General features: G+C 42.4%; 1 pseudogene; it reads left to right on the top strand.

The window, feature by feature from the left end:
* The first annotated feature begins 17,205 nt into the window (after nucleotides 1-17,205).
* On the top strand, nucleotides 17,206-17,323 carry LOC124791210 (annotated as a pseudogene).
* The last annotated feature ends 241 nt before the right edge of the window (nucleotides 17,324-17,564 follow it).

Genomic DNA, 17,564 nt, shown 5'->3' with positions numbered 1-17,564 from the left:
AATGTACAAAGTATCATGCCCCAGTTATCCTGTCTACTATGTGGGGAAAACAGGCAGAAACTTCAAAACTCGTTTTAAAGAACACGTAAATGCTTTCAGCCTCAACCACTTCCAAAAATCAGTCATTGCACAACATATGTAGGAAACGAAACAGAAAACAGTTTGGTAGTACTACACAACGGAGCCAATGGTAAGACCCTAAATCTATTAGAACAACAGCAGATATACCTCCACAAAATCAAAAAACCAGAATGTATGTTAAATGAACAATCTGATTTCGTAAGCCACAGTTATTTCAGTAACTTTAAAGACACATTCTAAAGTTATTTCCCGCATATGTCAATTGTTTAATAAATATATTTATAACACTAATTATAACATCTTAAACCACACCATGTAAAAAACCATCTGTGAAGTGTTTACCAACATGTGTATTCAAATGTGCATCTTGAATGAAGTGACATGTACAAAAACGATGGACAAAGAATTTTTGCTGGTGCTAAGACTTTAAAAATTCTTTTCTTGGATTATGTGGTAAGTTTACGCTGTCCATCTTTTCCACTACTTCGCATATATTTTCCGCGTTTGACTTACCAAATTCATAACCTAATATCAAACTTTTCGTAACAGGAATATGCATTTCACCTCAGTCAAGAGAAAAAATAAAACATGCATTAAGACAAATTACACCTGATGATGGACCCACAGGGTACGAAAGGCATCGTGTACCTAATAAAATTCGAAAAGTTATGACTGAAGGAGTTTTTTAATTCATTCCTCCAGTGTCACTGGACATTGCTTTGTTAAGAAAAATGTTTAATTTCATGTCCTCCATTACTTCAGAAAACTAAAAATTGTTGTTAATGATTGATGATTACGTGTTTGAAGGGGCTAAACTATTGGGTCACCAGTCCCCAAACTGTTATTATGATAGACCATGGATAATAATCTACTATAATCAAATTATTTGGAATGTAGTAAAACAAAAAAAAATAAAAATAAAAAAAGTCTTAAACCGCATCTTCAGTTTCGCAGTGCGGCTTTGAAGGAACTAACACATCACTTGGATGAATCATGAATAAGTACGCAAAGGTTAAATATAGTGAGGAAGAATACCAGCACCATGACGCTTTCATGGCGTAGTACCCTGAAAGAATAGTAATACATATTGATCTGAATAATACTGATGAAGATCAGGGATCCAAGACCGTCTCATCTAGGGAACAAAATGATAGCTCAACCGTGACCCACACGGCAATAGAAGTAACTGGTGCGACTGACGAACTTACAATGAATTATTGTTAATGTATGTACGCTACACTTCGTTTTATTTGTTAGATTGGTTTAATTTGCTTTCACTTTGCTCCAGAACAGTAAGGTAACAGTATACTGTTTGCGCACTGACAAAATTTCTGGTGCCAGTGACGCTGCGGTATGAAGTATTCTGTCCCCACACGTTTCCTGGCGTACCCACACATTTCAGTAAACACATACCAACGCAGTCGCATGTAAACCGCAATGTTTCATGCAATGGTCGGCATATTATATAGGCTACTTGCTTTTAAACGTGTCAACGACGCTTTGAGAGTGTTTCGTTTAGAAAATGTTTGAATAGCAACATCAAAGGCCAGGTGACTTGCCAAATTTTGTTCAGCTCTCAAGGTCCCCAAACCTGTGAGACGCTGTTGGGAAAAAAAGTGTTCAAATGTGTGTGAAATCTTATGAGACTTAACTGCTAAGGTCATCAGTCCCTAAGCTTACAAACTACTTAACCTAAATTATCCTAAGGACAAACACACACACCCACGTCCGAGGGAGGACTCGAACCGCCGCCAGGACCAGCCGCACTGTCCATGACTGCAGCGCCGCAGACCGCTCGGCGAAAACGTTGTTGAGGCATAGTTTATCTGATTCTTAACGTGAACCAGAGAGCTGAATGATCTTTCAGTTACAGTTATTGGAAGAGTGTAATAATTTACGTTCGTGAATAAGCTCGAAATTTTAAGTTCGTGCATCCTATTAAAGAGGTCTAATGGTTCCAGAGTAATGTGTTAAAAGTCTGAGGTACAAATTCATTTCAAATATTTGATTTCGATTTCTACTTATAATCTGTTGTCATGTCATTACGGTATTCATTTATAAATAAATTGCGTATCTCAGAGATCCGATAGTCAGTCATCTTTGAGTATTTCCTTAAAAACCCAAGTGTTTCACTTACGATCGTCACTGTTTCCTACCATGTTTTCAAGTTAGATAATGCCATAATGTCAATAGCGCCATAAAACATTTTATCTTGAATAAATCACGAATCGAGTAATTCACATCTGTCACTTCATTCCAGGTTTCATCATCAAATGATTTCCTTTTCCTAACGTGCACATCCGGAAATTCAGTATCGTTATTAACCGTATTGTCAGCAAACTTAAATTTAGCGTGAATGGTGTCCCAGTTTTGGTGAATATCCTTTTAGTCATTTAATAAGCCCTCAAAGAGGCTTACATCAGCATCAGTGATAGAATTTCAAGCTTGTAGTAGTTTGCTGCAGTAGTTAACTTGAAATACCTCACATAATCCCAAACGCCCCATACCATAGAACGTGCTTCAGCTGAAAAACTTAAATTACCTAGAGTTTCAACGGCAACGGCAGTCCTATCAAAGGGAGCTGCAGTTGGTCTTAGTGCGTCAACCCGATCACGCCGTCATGTATCGGACATGGAATATAAAGAACGCCCAACACACTGTTTCATAATTTCCCATCGTTGTGGCCTGCTACTGAACAGGTTGTACAGAAGTTGTATCCCTCTGTACCTTTTTCATAATAGCTCTCAGCTACATGCACACCACGTAAGGCTGTGGCAACAACACGGGAAAAAATCTTGCAAAAGGATGCCACTGAAGAAAATCTGTCTGAGCTCCGTTATACGACTCTCCTATGTTATTTCTGGTATCATAATACTGTCCGCAGCATTCACTAATAGGATCTGTATTTTCCGAATTAGATGTGCAATAGCAACTTCTGTTTTCTGATTAAAATATGCAAATTCCTGAAACCGTAAACTTAATTCAAACTTAGTAGTTTCCATACCTAAGCAAATATAACGCAGACTGAATATTGTCTGTTCAACATGATTTGAATCAGGGGTTACATCAACAATAATTGAATAATACTTCACATTACCTCTCGGTTACAAGATGCCACTCCTGACATGAAGGGCACAAAGAGAAATAAATTAATTCTGAATACTAATCGTTAGATAATGCACTTGTAAACGATTTCCAGTTTATTGTTCATCTCTGACCATGCTCACGTGTTTTGCAAGAACTGGATCATAGTGACTCAACAGCTCTAATACTCCGAGGAACTTTCAATTGTTTGATTCTCCCGTATCTGAGATGAACCTCCGACGGCCAATCACTTTGACCAAGAAATAATGTCACATCAAGTAGAGTGAGAACTCCCATGTACATATGTGTCGAGTGCTGTTTAGTTTGAAAAAATAAATTTCTTGCACGAACCAAGAGAAACTAGATGTCCTACTTGTCTACGGAGAATGTGGAAGGAACGTGAAAGGAATAGCTGGTATCTCGGCAGACGGTGTCCAACAAGACACGTCAGGGAATGCGCAAAACTTGTTATTAGGAGGGTGCTGGAAAACCAAAATGGTTCAAATGGCTCTAAGAACTATGGGACTTAACATCTGAGGTCATCAGTCCCAAGACTTACAACTACTTAAAACTAACTAACTTAAGGACATCACACACATCCATGCCCGAGGCAGGACTCGAACCTGCGACCGTAGCAGCAGCGCGGTTCCGGACAGAAGCGCCTAGATCCGCTCGGCCACTGCGGCCGGCACGGATGAACAAACGAGGAAGATTGCCTCTTTACTTACGAGCGTCAGCATGGCCAATGTACTCCTTCACGACATTTCATTTCTTCATTTTTCACAATTCTTCCAGGACAACTACATGCACATAGACATATTTTATTTTGTGTTTAATCTTGAACGCAAAATATTTTCTGTGTGCTAGTATACTGCGCAAAATCACTCTGTGATGGAATCAAAAGCGTCTTTTTTCAAGTTGTAGGCAACACTACCACGTTAGAACGATGATTCACAGCTGATACCGTCTACATTTGTTGCGGAAATGTTTTGATAGGATTTCCGACAATGTTTAAAGAAAGCGCATTGTGGACTCCATAAAAAGGTTGTTTTAGTGCATTACAGAAAGTACTGAGCATTGATGACTAAAAACGAAATAGAATTGTGTGCAACTGGGCTGTACAATCGAAACAATGAAAAACTGAAATGCAAAGCAACAGCTAGATTGGCTGTGCTGGCGTTGGGACAATGTTCTTTCATTTTAACCGACGGAAAAAAAACAGAACAAGAAATCATTAATGGAGAGTAGAGAAATTACGGGAATATATTTTTCTGGGTAACATATTCAAGTGATTGACATCACAAGATCACAGATTAACGTAAGCGCGAGAGAAGTCTCTGCAAATGTGAAATGTTGGCACATTGTTAACCGGAGTAGCAGCCCGAATGTTGAATGAAGCGTGCAAACTTGCATGCATTGTGTCGTACAGGTGCCGGATGTCGGTTTGTGGGATGAAGTTCCATGAATGTTGCATTGGGTTGGTCAATAGAGCGATCATTAATGCTGGTTTTGCATGACAGTGGAGCTTTCGTTCGATGATGCCTCGTAAATGATCGATTGAAGACAGATCTGACGGTCGAGCATGCCCAAGCAACATGTCTACACTCTATAGAGCATGTTCGGTTACAACAGTGGTATGTGCTCGAGCGTTATATTGTTGGAAAGAACCACCTGGATTGCTGTTGATGAACGACATCACAACAGCTCGAAACACCAGACACATACAAATTAGCAGTCATGGTGCGTGCTCCCCATCTCATCCGAAATCGCACCTCTGATTACGAGTCCATGTCTAGTTCCAGTGTATCTGGGCGCAGACAGATGGTTGCTGGTGCTCAGCTGGCGTTCTTCTAGCATTGAGGCAGAACCAGCTTTCATCAGCAAACACAAGAGATCTGCACTCCACCCTCTAATGAGCTCCCGCTTGACACCGCAAACGGCGGTGGTGCAGGGCCAGTGGAATGCAGACCACAGGGCGCCTGGCATGGAGCTGTCCTAGAAGTAACCGATATGAAACAGTTCGTCATCTCATCGTGGTGCCAACTGCTGTTCAAACTGCTGCTGCAGATGCAGCACGATGTGCCACAGCCATACACCGTATATGATGATCTCCCCTCTCGGTAGTGCCACGTGGCCTTCCGGAGCCGAGCGAGATGGCACAGTGGTTAGCACACTGCACTCGCATTCGGGAGGACAACGGTTCAGTCCCGCGTCCGGACATCTTGTTTTAGGTTTTCCGTGATTTCCTTAAATCGCTTCAGGCAAATGCCGGGATGGTTCCTTTGAAAGGGCACGGTCAACTTCCTTCCCCGTCCTTCCCTAATCCGATGAGACCGATGACCTCGCTGTCTGGTCTCCTCCCCCACAACAACCCAACAACCCAACCTTCCGGAGCCCAGTCCGGTGACAGACGCTGTCACCTATCATGTACAGTGGCTAAATTCCCTCCTTTGCCGTCTTTCATCTACATCTATATATACGTGATTACTGTGCTATTCACAATAAACTACCTGGCAGAGGGTTAATGAACCACCTTCATGCTCTCTCTACAGTTCCACTCCCCAAAGGCACGCGGGAAAAACGAGCTCTTAAATTTTTCTGTGCGAGCCCTGATTTCTCTTATTTTGTCGTGATGATCATTTCTCCCTACGTAGGTGGGTGCCAACAGAATGTTTTCGCAATCGGAGGAGAAAACTGGTGATTGAAATTGCATGAGAAGATCCCGTCGCAACGAAAAACGCCTTTGTTTTAATGATTGCCACTCCAATTCACGTATCATGTCTGTGACACTATCTCCGCTGTTTCGCGATAATACAAAACGCGCTGCCCTTCTTTGTACTTTGTACTTTTTCGAAATCATCCGTCAGTCCCACCTGATGCGGATCCCACACCGCACAGAAATACTCCAGATTAGGGCGGACAAGCGTAGTGTAAGCAGTCTCTTTGGTAGACCTGTTGCACCTTCCAAGTGTTCTGCCAATGAATCGCAGCCTTTGGTTTCTTCTACCCACAATATCATCTATGTGATCGTTCCTATTTAGGTTATTTGTAATTGTTATCTTTAAGTATTTAGTTGAATTTACAGCCCTCAGCTTTGTGTGACTTATCGCGTAATCGAAATTTAGCTGATTTCTTTTAGTACTCATGTGAATAACTTCACGCTGTTCTTTATTCAGGGTCAATTGCCACTTTTCGCACCATACAGATATCTTGTCTAAATCATCTTGCGACTTTACAAGACGGTAAATGACAGCATCATCTGCAATCAATCTAAGGCGGCTACTCAGATTGTCTCCTATGTCGTTAATATAGAACAGGAGCAAAAGAGGGCCTGTAACAGTTCCTTGGGGAACGCCGGATATTACTTCTGCTTTACTCGATGACTTTCCGTCTATTACTACGAACTGTGACCTTTCTGACAGGAAATCACGAATCCAGTTGCACAACTGAGGCGATACTTCGTAGGCACACAGTCTGGTTAGAAGACGCTTGTGAGGAACGGTGTCGAAAGCCTTCTAGAAATCTAAAAATACGGAATCAATTTGACATCCCCTGTCGATAACACTTATTACTTCATGAGTATAAAGAGCTAGTTGTGTTTCACAAGAATAATATTTTCTGAATCCGTGCTGACCATATGTCAATAAATCGTTTTCTTCGAGGTACTTCCTAATGTTTGAATACAGTATATGTTCTAAAACCCTACTGCAAATCGACGTTAGTGATATAGGCTTGTAATTCAGCGGATTACTCCTACTTTCCTTTTTGGGTATTGGTGTGACTTGAGCAATTTTCCAGTCTTTAGGTACGGATCTTTCTGTGAGAGAGTGGTTGTATATAATTGCTAGATATGGAACTATTTTATCAGCATACTCTGAGAGGAACCTGACTGGTATACAATCTGGACCGTAGGCCTTGCCTTTACTAAGTGATTTAAGCTGTTTGTTACACCGAGGATATCTACTTCTATGTTTCACATCTTGTCAGTTGTTCTTGATAGGAATTCAGGAATATTTACTTCGTCTTCTTTGGTGAAGGAGTTTCGGAAAACCGTGTTTAATAACTCTACTTTAGTGGCACTGTCATCAGTGACTTCGCCGTTGTTTTCACTCAGTGAAGGTATTGATTGCGTCTTACCACTGGTGTGCTTTATGTATGACCAGAATCTCTTTGGGTTTTCCTGTCTTTCTGCTTTATCGCGGAGGGAACCGCGAGCTTCTCGTAGCACTGTTAGACGACGTCGTTCGAACTGAGTGAGCTGCTGATAATGGCGTGTTTGTCGCCTTGAGGGCATTGATTAATATCAACTCACCACGTTTAGAGCTTGTTTAAAGTAAACCTGATCTGCATTCTCATAGTGGCGCTATTAGCGCTTCTCTTATGCGACTGGCGCCAAATTTGAAGGCGCGTCATCTTTCACATGTAGAAAAACACCTACCAGCTTTCGTTTGTCTCTCACAATTCAGTCCAGATGTTGGAATTTTTTTTCCATGAGTACGATACAAGATTATTTCACTCCAGCTCTCTGATATTTGCCAGCTGAGCAGCCTGAGGGATGCGAACCCTTGAGAGACTTGAGCCCTCGATAAGGCTTGGGAAATCGGGATTTTTCCCCTACTCCCCCCCCCCCTCCCCTGTCCTCCTCCTCCCACCAGGCTCTCGTCGAGGATGCCCATGTTGACGTGCGACACCATTAGTTACAGTGGGCACGGTATCGTGGAGATTGGACGTGCATCACTGCAAAGGAGTCACTTGGTTGAATGAATCACGTTTCTTGTTACTCCATGTCGGTCCTCGTGTCTAGATACGCCATCATCCAGGGAAAGGGATGCTCGAGACCTGTACCGCGCCACATACGCAGGGATACAGTCGTCAGGTCTTACAGTAATCAAAGTCAACACGGAAGATACTGTGTACGTGAACATTATTCCAGGCCCCTTGTACCCGTTCTTGCATGATGTCTTTCCCGAAAGCGATGGCATCTACTAGCAGAATAACTGTCCCTGATACAGGGCCATAATCGTAGTACAGTGGTTTTAGGAATGTAATTGTGAACTCGCATTGATCTGTCGGCCACCAAATCTGCCTGATAAGAAACTGACGGAACATACCTGGAACGCTGTCGGATACCATCTACGCCACTAGATAATACCAACCCATGATTAACGTGAATACGTAACCTGGGCGTGGACACCTGGTGCTACATATTTCCGTAAACGAACCAGGGACTCGTCGAATTACTGCCACCCAGGATTGCATCTGTATTGCCTTCCAAAGACGGACCAAAACGCTACTGTGCAAGTGGTCATAATCTTCTGGATGATCAGTGTTAACTCAGAGGTGCGTTGTGTCGATGAAGATGATAAATGTGTCATTGGGTATTTGCTCTATGTTGCAACAAGTGTGTCACAGCAGTGTTAGATGAGGAGTGTAGCTGCCACCTCAGCGTCAAATAGTGAAATGCGTCGTTGCCCAACTTGGAAGTAAGATCTTGGTGGAAATAAAATTTTAGAGTAGTATATGAGCAGGCCGGCCGTTGTGGCGCTTCATTCCGGAACCGCGCGACTGCTACGGTCGCAGATTTGAATCCTGCCTCGGGCATGGATGTGTGTAATGTCCTTAGGTTAGTTAGGTTTAAGTAGTTCGAAGTTCTAGGGGACTGATGACTTCAGATATTAAGGCCCATAGTGCCCAGAGCCATTTGAACCATATTATATGAGCATACCCGCATGCTTCGAATGTTATCGATGAGACTGGTCTTACATAGTGTTGGTTGATGTGGCACCTGTTGATTATGAGATCCAGTATATAGTCCGGTCTCTTTTAATCCTTTACTCATTATCATGTTGGTGTTCCGGACGCTGTAGGTTTATTCACTAACTGTCATTTTCTGTTTGTAGACCACTGTTGCCATTCGAGTTTACATATTGTCATTTTGTCATTTGGAGATAGCGAGTGGAGCTGTCGACGCTAGAAAATGTAGTGCAAACTGGGGAAATCTTAACATTTCCGACACATTCTTCTCTTTGAGTTCAGTAGATGGATGACAACAACGAAGGCAACCAGAAGCATTTGCGCCGTGTATGGGGGGATAATGTCTTTGGACGGAGCACATAATAAAATGGTTTTCCCGTTATAAGGATGATCGTTTTGACATTAGTGACTTTCCACGTTCAGGAACATTTTCTTTTTGTAAGGGGGGGGGGGGGTGGTTGATGAAGATCGTTTAAACGCATTAATCCACAATGATCCACGTCATTTTACAATTGGCAAGTGTGATGAACTCTGATCATCCCATCATCGTGCGACATTTGCATGCAAAGGGGGAGGTTCAAAAATCGAGTGTAAGAGTACCGGATACTCTAAGGGAAAATCGCAAAAATCAGCTGTTGGCCATATGTGCATTTCTACTCACTCGTCATTAGCTGCCTCGTGAAAAACACCGACCCTCCTATCTTGTATCGTTACTGTGGCCAATAAATGGTGTCTTTATGCTAATGTAAGGAGTAGTTGAGCCCGAACAAAGCAGCAACTTCCTGTACAAAAACCTGCACTCAGTAGCAAATTCTATGCATCTGGTGGAACAGCGATGTTGTTTTGCACTATGGATTGCTTTCCCAAGTTGTAACCATGACTACTGACATTTACTGTCAACAACTGAGTCGTCTTGCAGTCGCAGGCATAGAATAACGACCAGCGAGACTGCGTGAGGGGACGCTTGGAGTAGCGATAACGTTCGCCCGCGTTATGTTAGATTGACAAACAACACTATACAGGAGTTAGGTTGGGAAGACATTCCACACCATTCTTATTCGTCTGATATTGCGCCCTCAGGATTTCACCTTTTCCTCCCTCTATCGAATAACCTTCAACGAACTTCCTTTCCGTACGAAAATGCCTCCGACATGGCTCGAGTTCCTCGCCTGAAAACCAACTGATGTCTACAGTCGCGGAATCGAAAAGCTACACCAACGTGAGGCAGAATACATGATTGTTGACTAAAGTCTCTGTTATGTTGTGCCTATAAAGCTTAGGGAAAAACGCTACCAACTGATTCAGCAGCCCAATGTTATGAGCGGTTGTCGCTGACACATGCCGCAACTATGAAGTAGGCTGCCGTGTACGCACAACCAAATGGCGACTCGCTAAACTGCTTCACGGCACTATGCCGCAAGACTAAAGAGCCAGCAGAGCTCCTTTGTTCACGTAGAGCCAGTGCAGATGAGAGGCGGAACAGCGCGCTTTATCATCGGTGTGCGTCATCGAAGCCCGCAGTGGGTTTTACGGTGTCGCTCGGCTTACGTGAAAATTTATCTGTGAGCTACCAGAACATGCGGGTATATTTTAGAAGTCGTGATGTCGAGATTGTTATGGCGATATAAACACGGCGGCTGGAAGAAGAAGGTACGATTTCTAATAGGGGACGGAGCGTGCGTGGGCGCCCGGTGAGTTACGTGTGGTATTTAGGCGTGCACCGGGTCTGTACGCGGCGCGGCGCGTAGCAAGATATCACGCCGCCCACGACGGCTCGATACCGTAATTTACGTGTAATTGTACGGCGGCGGTGCTCGTGGCGGCTCGCGCCTGCCAATGAGCGCTGACACGACAGCCAGAGCAGTCGATAACCCACGTAGAGCACTGTGGGCTCTCCAAGTGAGCAAAGGCGGTTCTCCATAACCCCCCCCCCCCCTCTTCCCCTTTTCGCAGTCAATAAGGGGCTTGTGTAAATGACAGCATATGTCGCTAGTTCATATACATAGCAAAGTCACTACCAGCTACTGTTCAGAGTAACAAGGTTAACAGAACACACGATGGCTAGAATCTACAGGCGATTCAAGCCAGCGATGATGGATGTCCTGCGATTTCTAGAGTCATGATGTCTACATGGTCCTGCATTCACATACGAGGATCGTTCAGTAAATGAGGCGTTCAGAAACTGAGTTAACTGGAACGAATGAAAATTTTCAGTACTAACAGTTGAGGCTACTGATTACAACAAAAAAACCGTAATTTTTTCAGCGTATTTAGCGTAAACTCATTTAGATTCTTACAATTAAAGGTTTTTCTCCTCCCCCCCCCCCCCCACACACACAAGAAAAACTTGTTTGTTTGTTTGTATGGAATTAGTCACACTGCAAACAGAACGCTGTTGGCAAAGCATTCCGAGTAATTTATATACAAATAATTTTATGAAACAAATACGCACAACTGAATTCTTTTACATCAAAAAGTCACTACTACTATTGCAAATAATGAAACTACTTCAAGTCTAAATACAGAATCCCTACAACACAAATGAAAAATAGCCTAAAATACATAACACAACTTTATATGTTACTTGTACTCTGCGTAAGTTAAGCAACGGTCATCATTGACAGGTTCGTCTTGTAGGATACCTCTTGCTGTCTTCAAGTTTTTATAATAGTAGCAAACGAGTAGGATGGAGAAACTTCAAGAGTTCCATTACATCCTTCTTCTTTACCATGAAGATCAGTCGTGATGTGCTATAAAGAAGACCCCGTGGAACATTAGCTAGGCTTTGTAAGGGATATCCGTTTTCATTTTTCCTGCCGATATTTATTTTTCCGAATGGCTTTTCTGGTCGGAAAGTAATTTTGTACTCGACAGCAAATGATTCAGCCTTCTCAGTCCTGATCCATCTCATTGTCAGCCAGACACATAGTTAACTTCTGACACTTTTTCCCTATTGGTGATACATTTTTCTAAGTTTTCCTTTGATTGTTTCAATTCTGTGGCTAAATACTTGTTTCTTTTCCTGCACCTAAGAACGGTGTCATGCCAGTCCTTTGGAGAAAAGATGTGGCTATTAGTTTTCGCACTTTTGTCAGTAAAAGAATAATCTGAATCATTCGGAAAGTAATCGTGTGCTGGTACAAGGAACTTTAAATCAATAGTTTCAGTGTTACCGCTCGAATTTTGCAGGTCTTTCATAAGAGAGAGAGAGAACAACTTTGATGCTGCGGTTTTGACCACCGCCTGAGTTAGAGAGGTTTGTGACACAACTTGACTAGAAGAAGGGATAGGTTGGTAGGACATGTCCTGAGGCATCAAGGGATCACAAATTTAGCACTGGAGGGCAGCGTGGAGGGTAAAAATCGTAGAGGGAGACCAAGAGATGAATACACTAAGCAGATTCAGAAGGATGTAGGTTGCAGTAGGTACTGGGAGATGAAGGAGCTTGCACAGGATAGATTAGCATGGAGAGCTGCATCAAACCAGTCTCAGGACTGAAGACCACAACAACAACAACAAGAACTTATTTTCCGCGAATCTCTCGAACCCTCAGTTTCGGGCCATACGTATATGTAAGCTTTTTTTGTTATTAAGCACGTGAACACAAAAATCATAGATAATCTATTCTCGTTTGTAATACCTTACGATCTGAGTCCGAATTGTCACCAAAAATGTCACTTTCACAGCTGTGCTCACTCACTGGTTGGCTACTTCTTGATCAAAATAAAAAAGAAACATAAAGAAATACCACACACACAAACATCGCAAAGCTTGAAGACTCAAAAAAGTTGCAAAATTGTGACCTAAACTCAGTTCAACGTCGGCTGTTGTGGAGCTATGGAGATAGTGTCTTTGGCCACTGAAACCACTGGTAGAATATTTCGTTACATAATTTGATTTTGAAAATCAATTCCTAACATTGAGTGGATCACTCTACAAGCACTATTCCCCACCCCACTGAATAATTTAACCAGAAGCCCTCAGCTCACTTTAGGAGCAGCTCATCTCTTGATGCACCTACGTCTGTAGCTTAGCAATCTTGATCCGGTGCGTATCACTGTCAAAGTACAAACTTAGTCCAGTTTCACAGGATATCATTGAATTTCGCAGTTTCAGAGGATATTATTGAATTTCGCAAGAGCGAAGGGTAGAAGAACAGTTAAAAAGAACAGTTTCTAAACACTACACTGATCAAACGGAAATATTAGGTGTCATTAAGAGAACGACTGGAAAACAGAAAACGTCACCCGTAGCAGCTGTATTAAGACCTGGATGCTGGAAACATTTCCCTGATAATTACTGATTATTCTGTTAACAATACCGCGAACTACGATTCTCGATTCTGTCGTCATGGTAGACTATGAAAATTGGGATTGGCGTTGAGGCTACACAATGCTACAACTCTCGCTTCTGCATGTAATTCTGTCTGAGGCTCATGACACAGCGCCTGATCCAATACGTCACTTTGCTGCAACTAGGAAGTGAATCAAAGGAAATCTTGTTAAATTAGGCAGATATGACAATTTTCCAAATTATGGAGGAAGAGAATTTCTGTGCCTATACTTGAACCAAAGGAATGACCTATATGAGACAATGGTTATTGAAGCATTGCCTTATCCTTAATAAAAGACATGTTTACATTGACTTAAATAAGCAAAGTCAGTGTTTATATTATATTTTTGACTTTTGAATTCAATATAATTACAATTATGTGTAATACATCAGAAAGCAAAATGCTAAAACGACTTTAACTCCAGTGCCAGAAAATGGTCCACATAGGCCGAAAATAGGAGCACATTTCAATAAAGTCTGTACAACAGCTAATGGCTTATATACTGTATAAACGTGTCTGTCATTAAACATATCACAACTGTGGAACAGAAGCTTGCAAAAATATTACCTTGACCTTTTGTATAGGAAAGACCACGGGGCAAACGATGAATTGACGACCGATCAAAGACCTAGAGACTAAAAAGTTGCTTTGTCTCTCTAAATATGGATTTAGAAAATGTCGACCCCCTGTCGGTAACCAGACTCTCCAGGCTATAAAGAAGACTTTCTTAGGAAGATTCCATCTAAAAGGAATGATCTTCGACAAAGAAGAGGTATCAGAAACAACACTGAGGTATAATATTTTCACACATTCCCATCGGAAGATATTCTGTATTCACAGTTCTTCTGCAGATACCATATTGGTTAACTTCTGTGCGGGAAATGTGAGTGGCATAATGGAATCCGTCAATGAAGTGTTTTAAGATAGCCCTCTTTAGCAATGCCATAAAGTAGTATAGCACAAGGAGTCAGCCAAATGGAGTTCAACTGGTTCAAATGGCTCTGAGCGCTATGGGACTTAACTTCTGAGGTCATCAGTCCCCTAGAACTTAGAACTACTTAAATCAGTCCCCTAGAACTTAGAACTACTTAAATCAGTCCCCTAGAACTTAGAACTACTTAAGCGTAACTAACCTAAGAACATCACACACATCCATGCCCGAGGCAGGATTCGAACCTGCGACCGTAGTGCCAAATGGAGTGCTGCAATCCCAGTTGGCATACTATTGCACGGTAACTGTAATTTATTGCTGTTTAAGGACACATAACTTTGGTTGTGTTGATTAAAATCCTTGGATTGAAAGGCAAAAGGTCACCAAAACATAAAACAGGTTTAAGAAACTCTGAAGTTTTGTATATAATCAAGAAAAGGAATCGCATTTTTTCACCTCGTTATGCAAAGGAACAAAACTCATTGCCTGCAATTAACCATGGAGGGAAAAACTGAGGATAAGTCTTGCGACACACACAGAATATCAAATTTGGACAACAGAGTGGGCGGTATGTCGAAGTAATCAATTACTGTTGCACTTGCATCATGGTAAATAACATTTTGTCTTAACAAACAACCACATTCTGAAGACTTGGAGGGCTACTTGATAAAATAAAACACACGGTTTCGGATACTGTGCCATATCTTTGTGACGAAGTGGAGTGTTGGGTTTGATTGACCGTCACGGCTGAGATGAATTTACTTTATTTAAATCCAGTAAGAACAGAGGAAGGTATCGGAGCTTCTGACTTATCATCGTCTTCTGCGGCGAGGGTGTAACTGCACCATGTGCAGTCAGCTGTAACAGACTCCCGCGGGAAGAGTCAGCAATGTATTTTGAAACAGAGGTCCGTGTAAATGGCCAGCCTTTCCTTGAGGCTATAACAAAAGTTCATTCTATGGCACACAGTATGGGAGGCATAAGGGGAGGGCTAACGTGATGTAACAAGCCAACTATTTTGCAACGATTGAAACAACTGAATGTGATGATTACAAATCTTCAAACTTCCAACTTGCTTAAGATATTTAATTCTGAATTCCAATATTCTGCAAAAATTAGTTCCTTTAAAATGAATTCCAGTTCTTTAAAAGACTTAGGCAATTAGAAAAGAACTCTACGGCTTGAAGGCAAATTATTACAACATCACCGAACGATGTTAATTAGGTAAACTTTCTCAGGCTGATCAGCGTTGGGCACGAAGACACACACAGAACACAAGACACCACCACGACGTAACACACAAACGATTACATATTAAAAACAGAACAGTTGTATCAGCAACACAAACGACATCCAACATCTAGCTGTAACATTTACCAGTTGGGTGCGCTAGTATACTTAGCCAGAACGTAAAAGCACTACTTGCACTGAGTAGCACACCTTACGAATTATTTATTACTAGGCGGGTCTAGGTTTTTGGCACTAGCTTCGGGATTAATAATAAGCAGATAGTAGCCTGTCTAGCCTAAGGCGGATAAAACTGCAATGTTTAATGCTTAATTAGTAACCAGGGGCTAGTGCTAGTCACCGTTCAGACCTTAGCTTAGAACTACCGAGCTCACTCCACATGTTTTCCTGTTGCATCGCCACTTGTAGCTTAAACTAAGGTCCATCAGTTGGCGCTTCATCAAGTATAGCCAAGTCACCAACCGTACCGGCGGCTACTAACTTCGTTCGCAATAGCAAGCACTGAAAACAAACGAACGTTGGGCACACCAGCATGGCAGCATCTCCACAATAACGGCCAGCACAATGTTCTGATTATAGGTATCTTTCAACTTTAACCACAGATCAGCAGTCCTAACGACAATCACCAATATGGACATAATAGAGTACAACACTCATGGTTCACCACACAGCGAATCCCATCAACGGCCCACTAGGTCGAGCGAAACTAAAGCTGCTAGTACAGTGTACAGCGACTGCTTCGAAGCCAGATTAGCAAAGCAGTTGGGAACCCCTCCCCCGAACCCCCCCCCCCCCCCCGCCGCCCCCATCATTTATAATATGAATATGCCAGCTTGCAACGGAGAGGCAAGAGGTACCGACACACACATCGAACAACTTAATTAACCTATGAACGAGCCACTTCCCATGCACAAACCTCCTCAGCAATACCTCCACAATTTTATTCGAACACGGATGATTCCTGCACCTGAGCGTGAAAGGCTACACAACAAAAGTCCCGAAAGCCCCGAGACAGAACTCAATTCAGCGGTGTAACAAGATCAATAACAACCCACACTTTTATCAGCCAAGATGAAAGGCATCCAAATCAACACCCACGATTCTAATTCGCTGCTCGTTTCATTCATCTACGAAGTCACTGCTAGTCTCAAACGTCTACGTTGTTCCACAACTGCGGGAATCCAACTGCCTATGCGATGTTCGAAATAAATGGTCCGACGAAGCCACCTGTCACACAACTACATTTTGTCCACTGTCCTGCAGAATTTGCATACCCTATCATACCAAGTGGCCATTTTCTTCGAAGGAGCGCACCATTGAAGCAGTTTCAACGTCTCGGGAAACCATCTGAATGATGCTCCCACGCTCAGCTGTTATTGTTTCATTTATGCTGTATAATCGAGCTCATTGTCCAAGAGAAATTTAATCTAGTCGTCACCGACTGATGGAGTTCAGGTTCTTGATTTTTTTTCATCTTATATTTACCTCAATAGTAGAAGGCGTTTTATTATTTTATTATATTTGTTAACATACTCCATTAACAGAGTAGAGCTACATATGTCCGCTTTCTGAATTATGACTTCCGATGTAGACACGAAAAAGATATTTTAAATGTTGCATAATTTCCCTTCAGTCACTACTGCCTTAAATTAGTACTGAGTTTGTTTTGCAGTTGGTGACTGAAATTCATAAATATGGAAATTCAAAACCACGGAATTTGAAGACTTCTTTTAAAAAGAATTGTATCAGTTAATTCTTGCAAAAGGGCTGGTTTGGTAACGGCCTTGCCGCAGTGGCTACACCGGTTCCCGTGAGATCACCGAAGTTAAACGCTGTTGGGCGTGGTCGGCACTTGGATGGGTGACCGTCCAGGCCGCCATGCGCTGTTGCCATCTTTCGGGGTTCACTCAGCCTCGTGATGCCAGTTGAGGAGCTACTCGACCGAATAGTAGCGGCTTCAGTCATGAATACCACCATAACGACTGGAAGAGCGGTGTGCTGACCACACGCCCCTCCTATCCGCATCCGCCACTGAGGATGACACGGCGGTCGGATGGTCCCGATGGGCCACTTGTGGCCTGTAGACGGAGTGTTTTTGTTTTTTAGATGGCTACTTTACGCCTTTGAATACAA

This window comes from Schistocerca piceifrons, chromosome 3, assembly GCF_021461385.2.
Source record: "Schistocerca piceifrons isolate TAMUIC-IGC-003096 chromosome 3, iqSchPice1.1, whole genome shotgun sequence".
Lineage (NCBI taxonomy): Eukaryota > Metazoa > Arthropoda > Insecta > Orthoptera > Acrididae > Schistocerca > Schistocerca piceifrons.
This window is presented reverse-complemented; position numbering and strand designations above follow the sequence as displayed.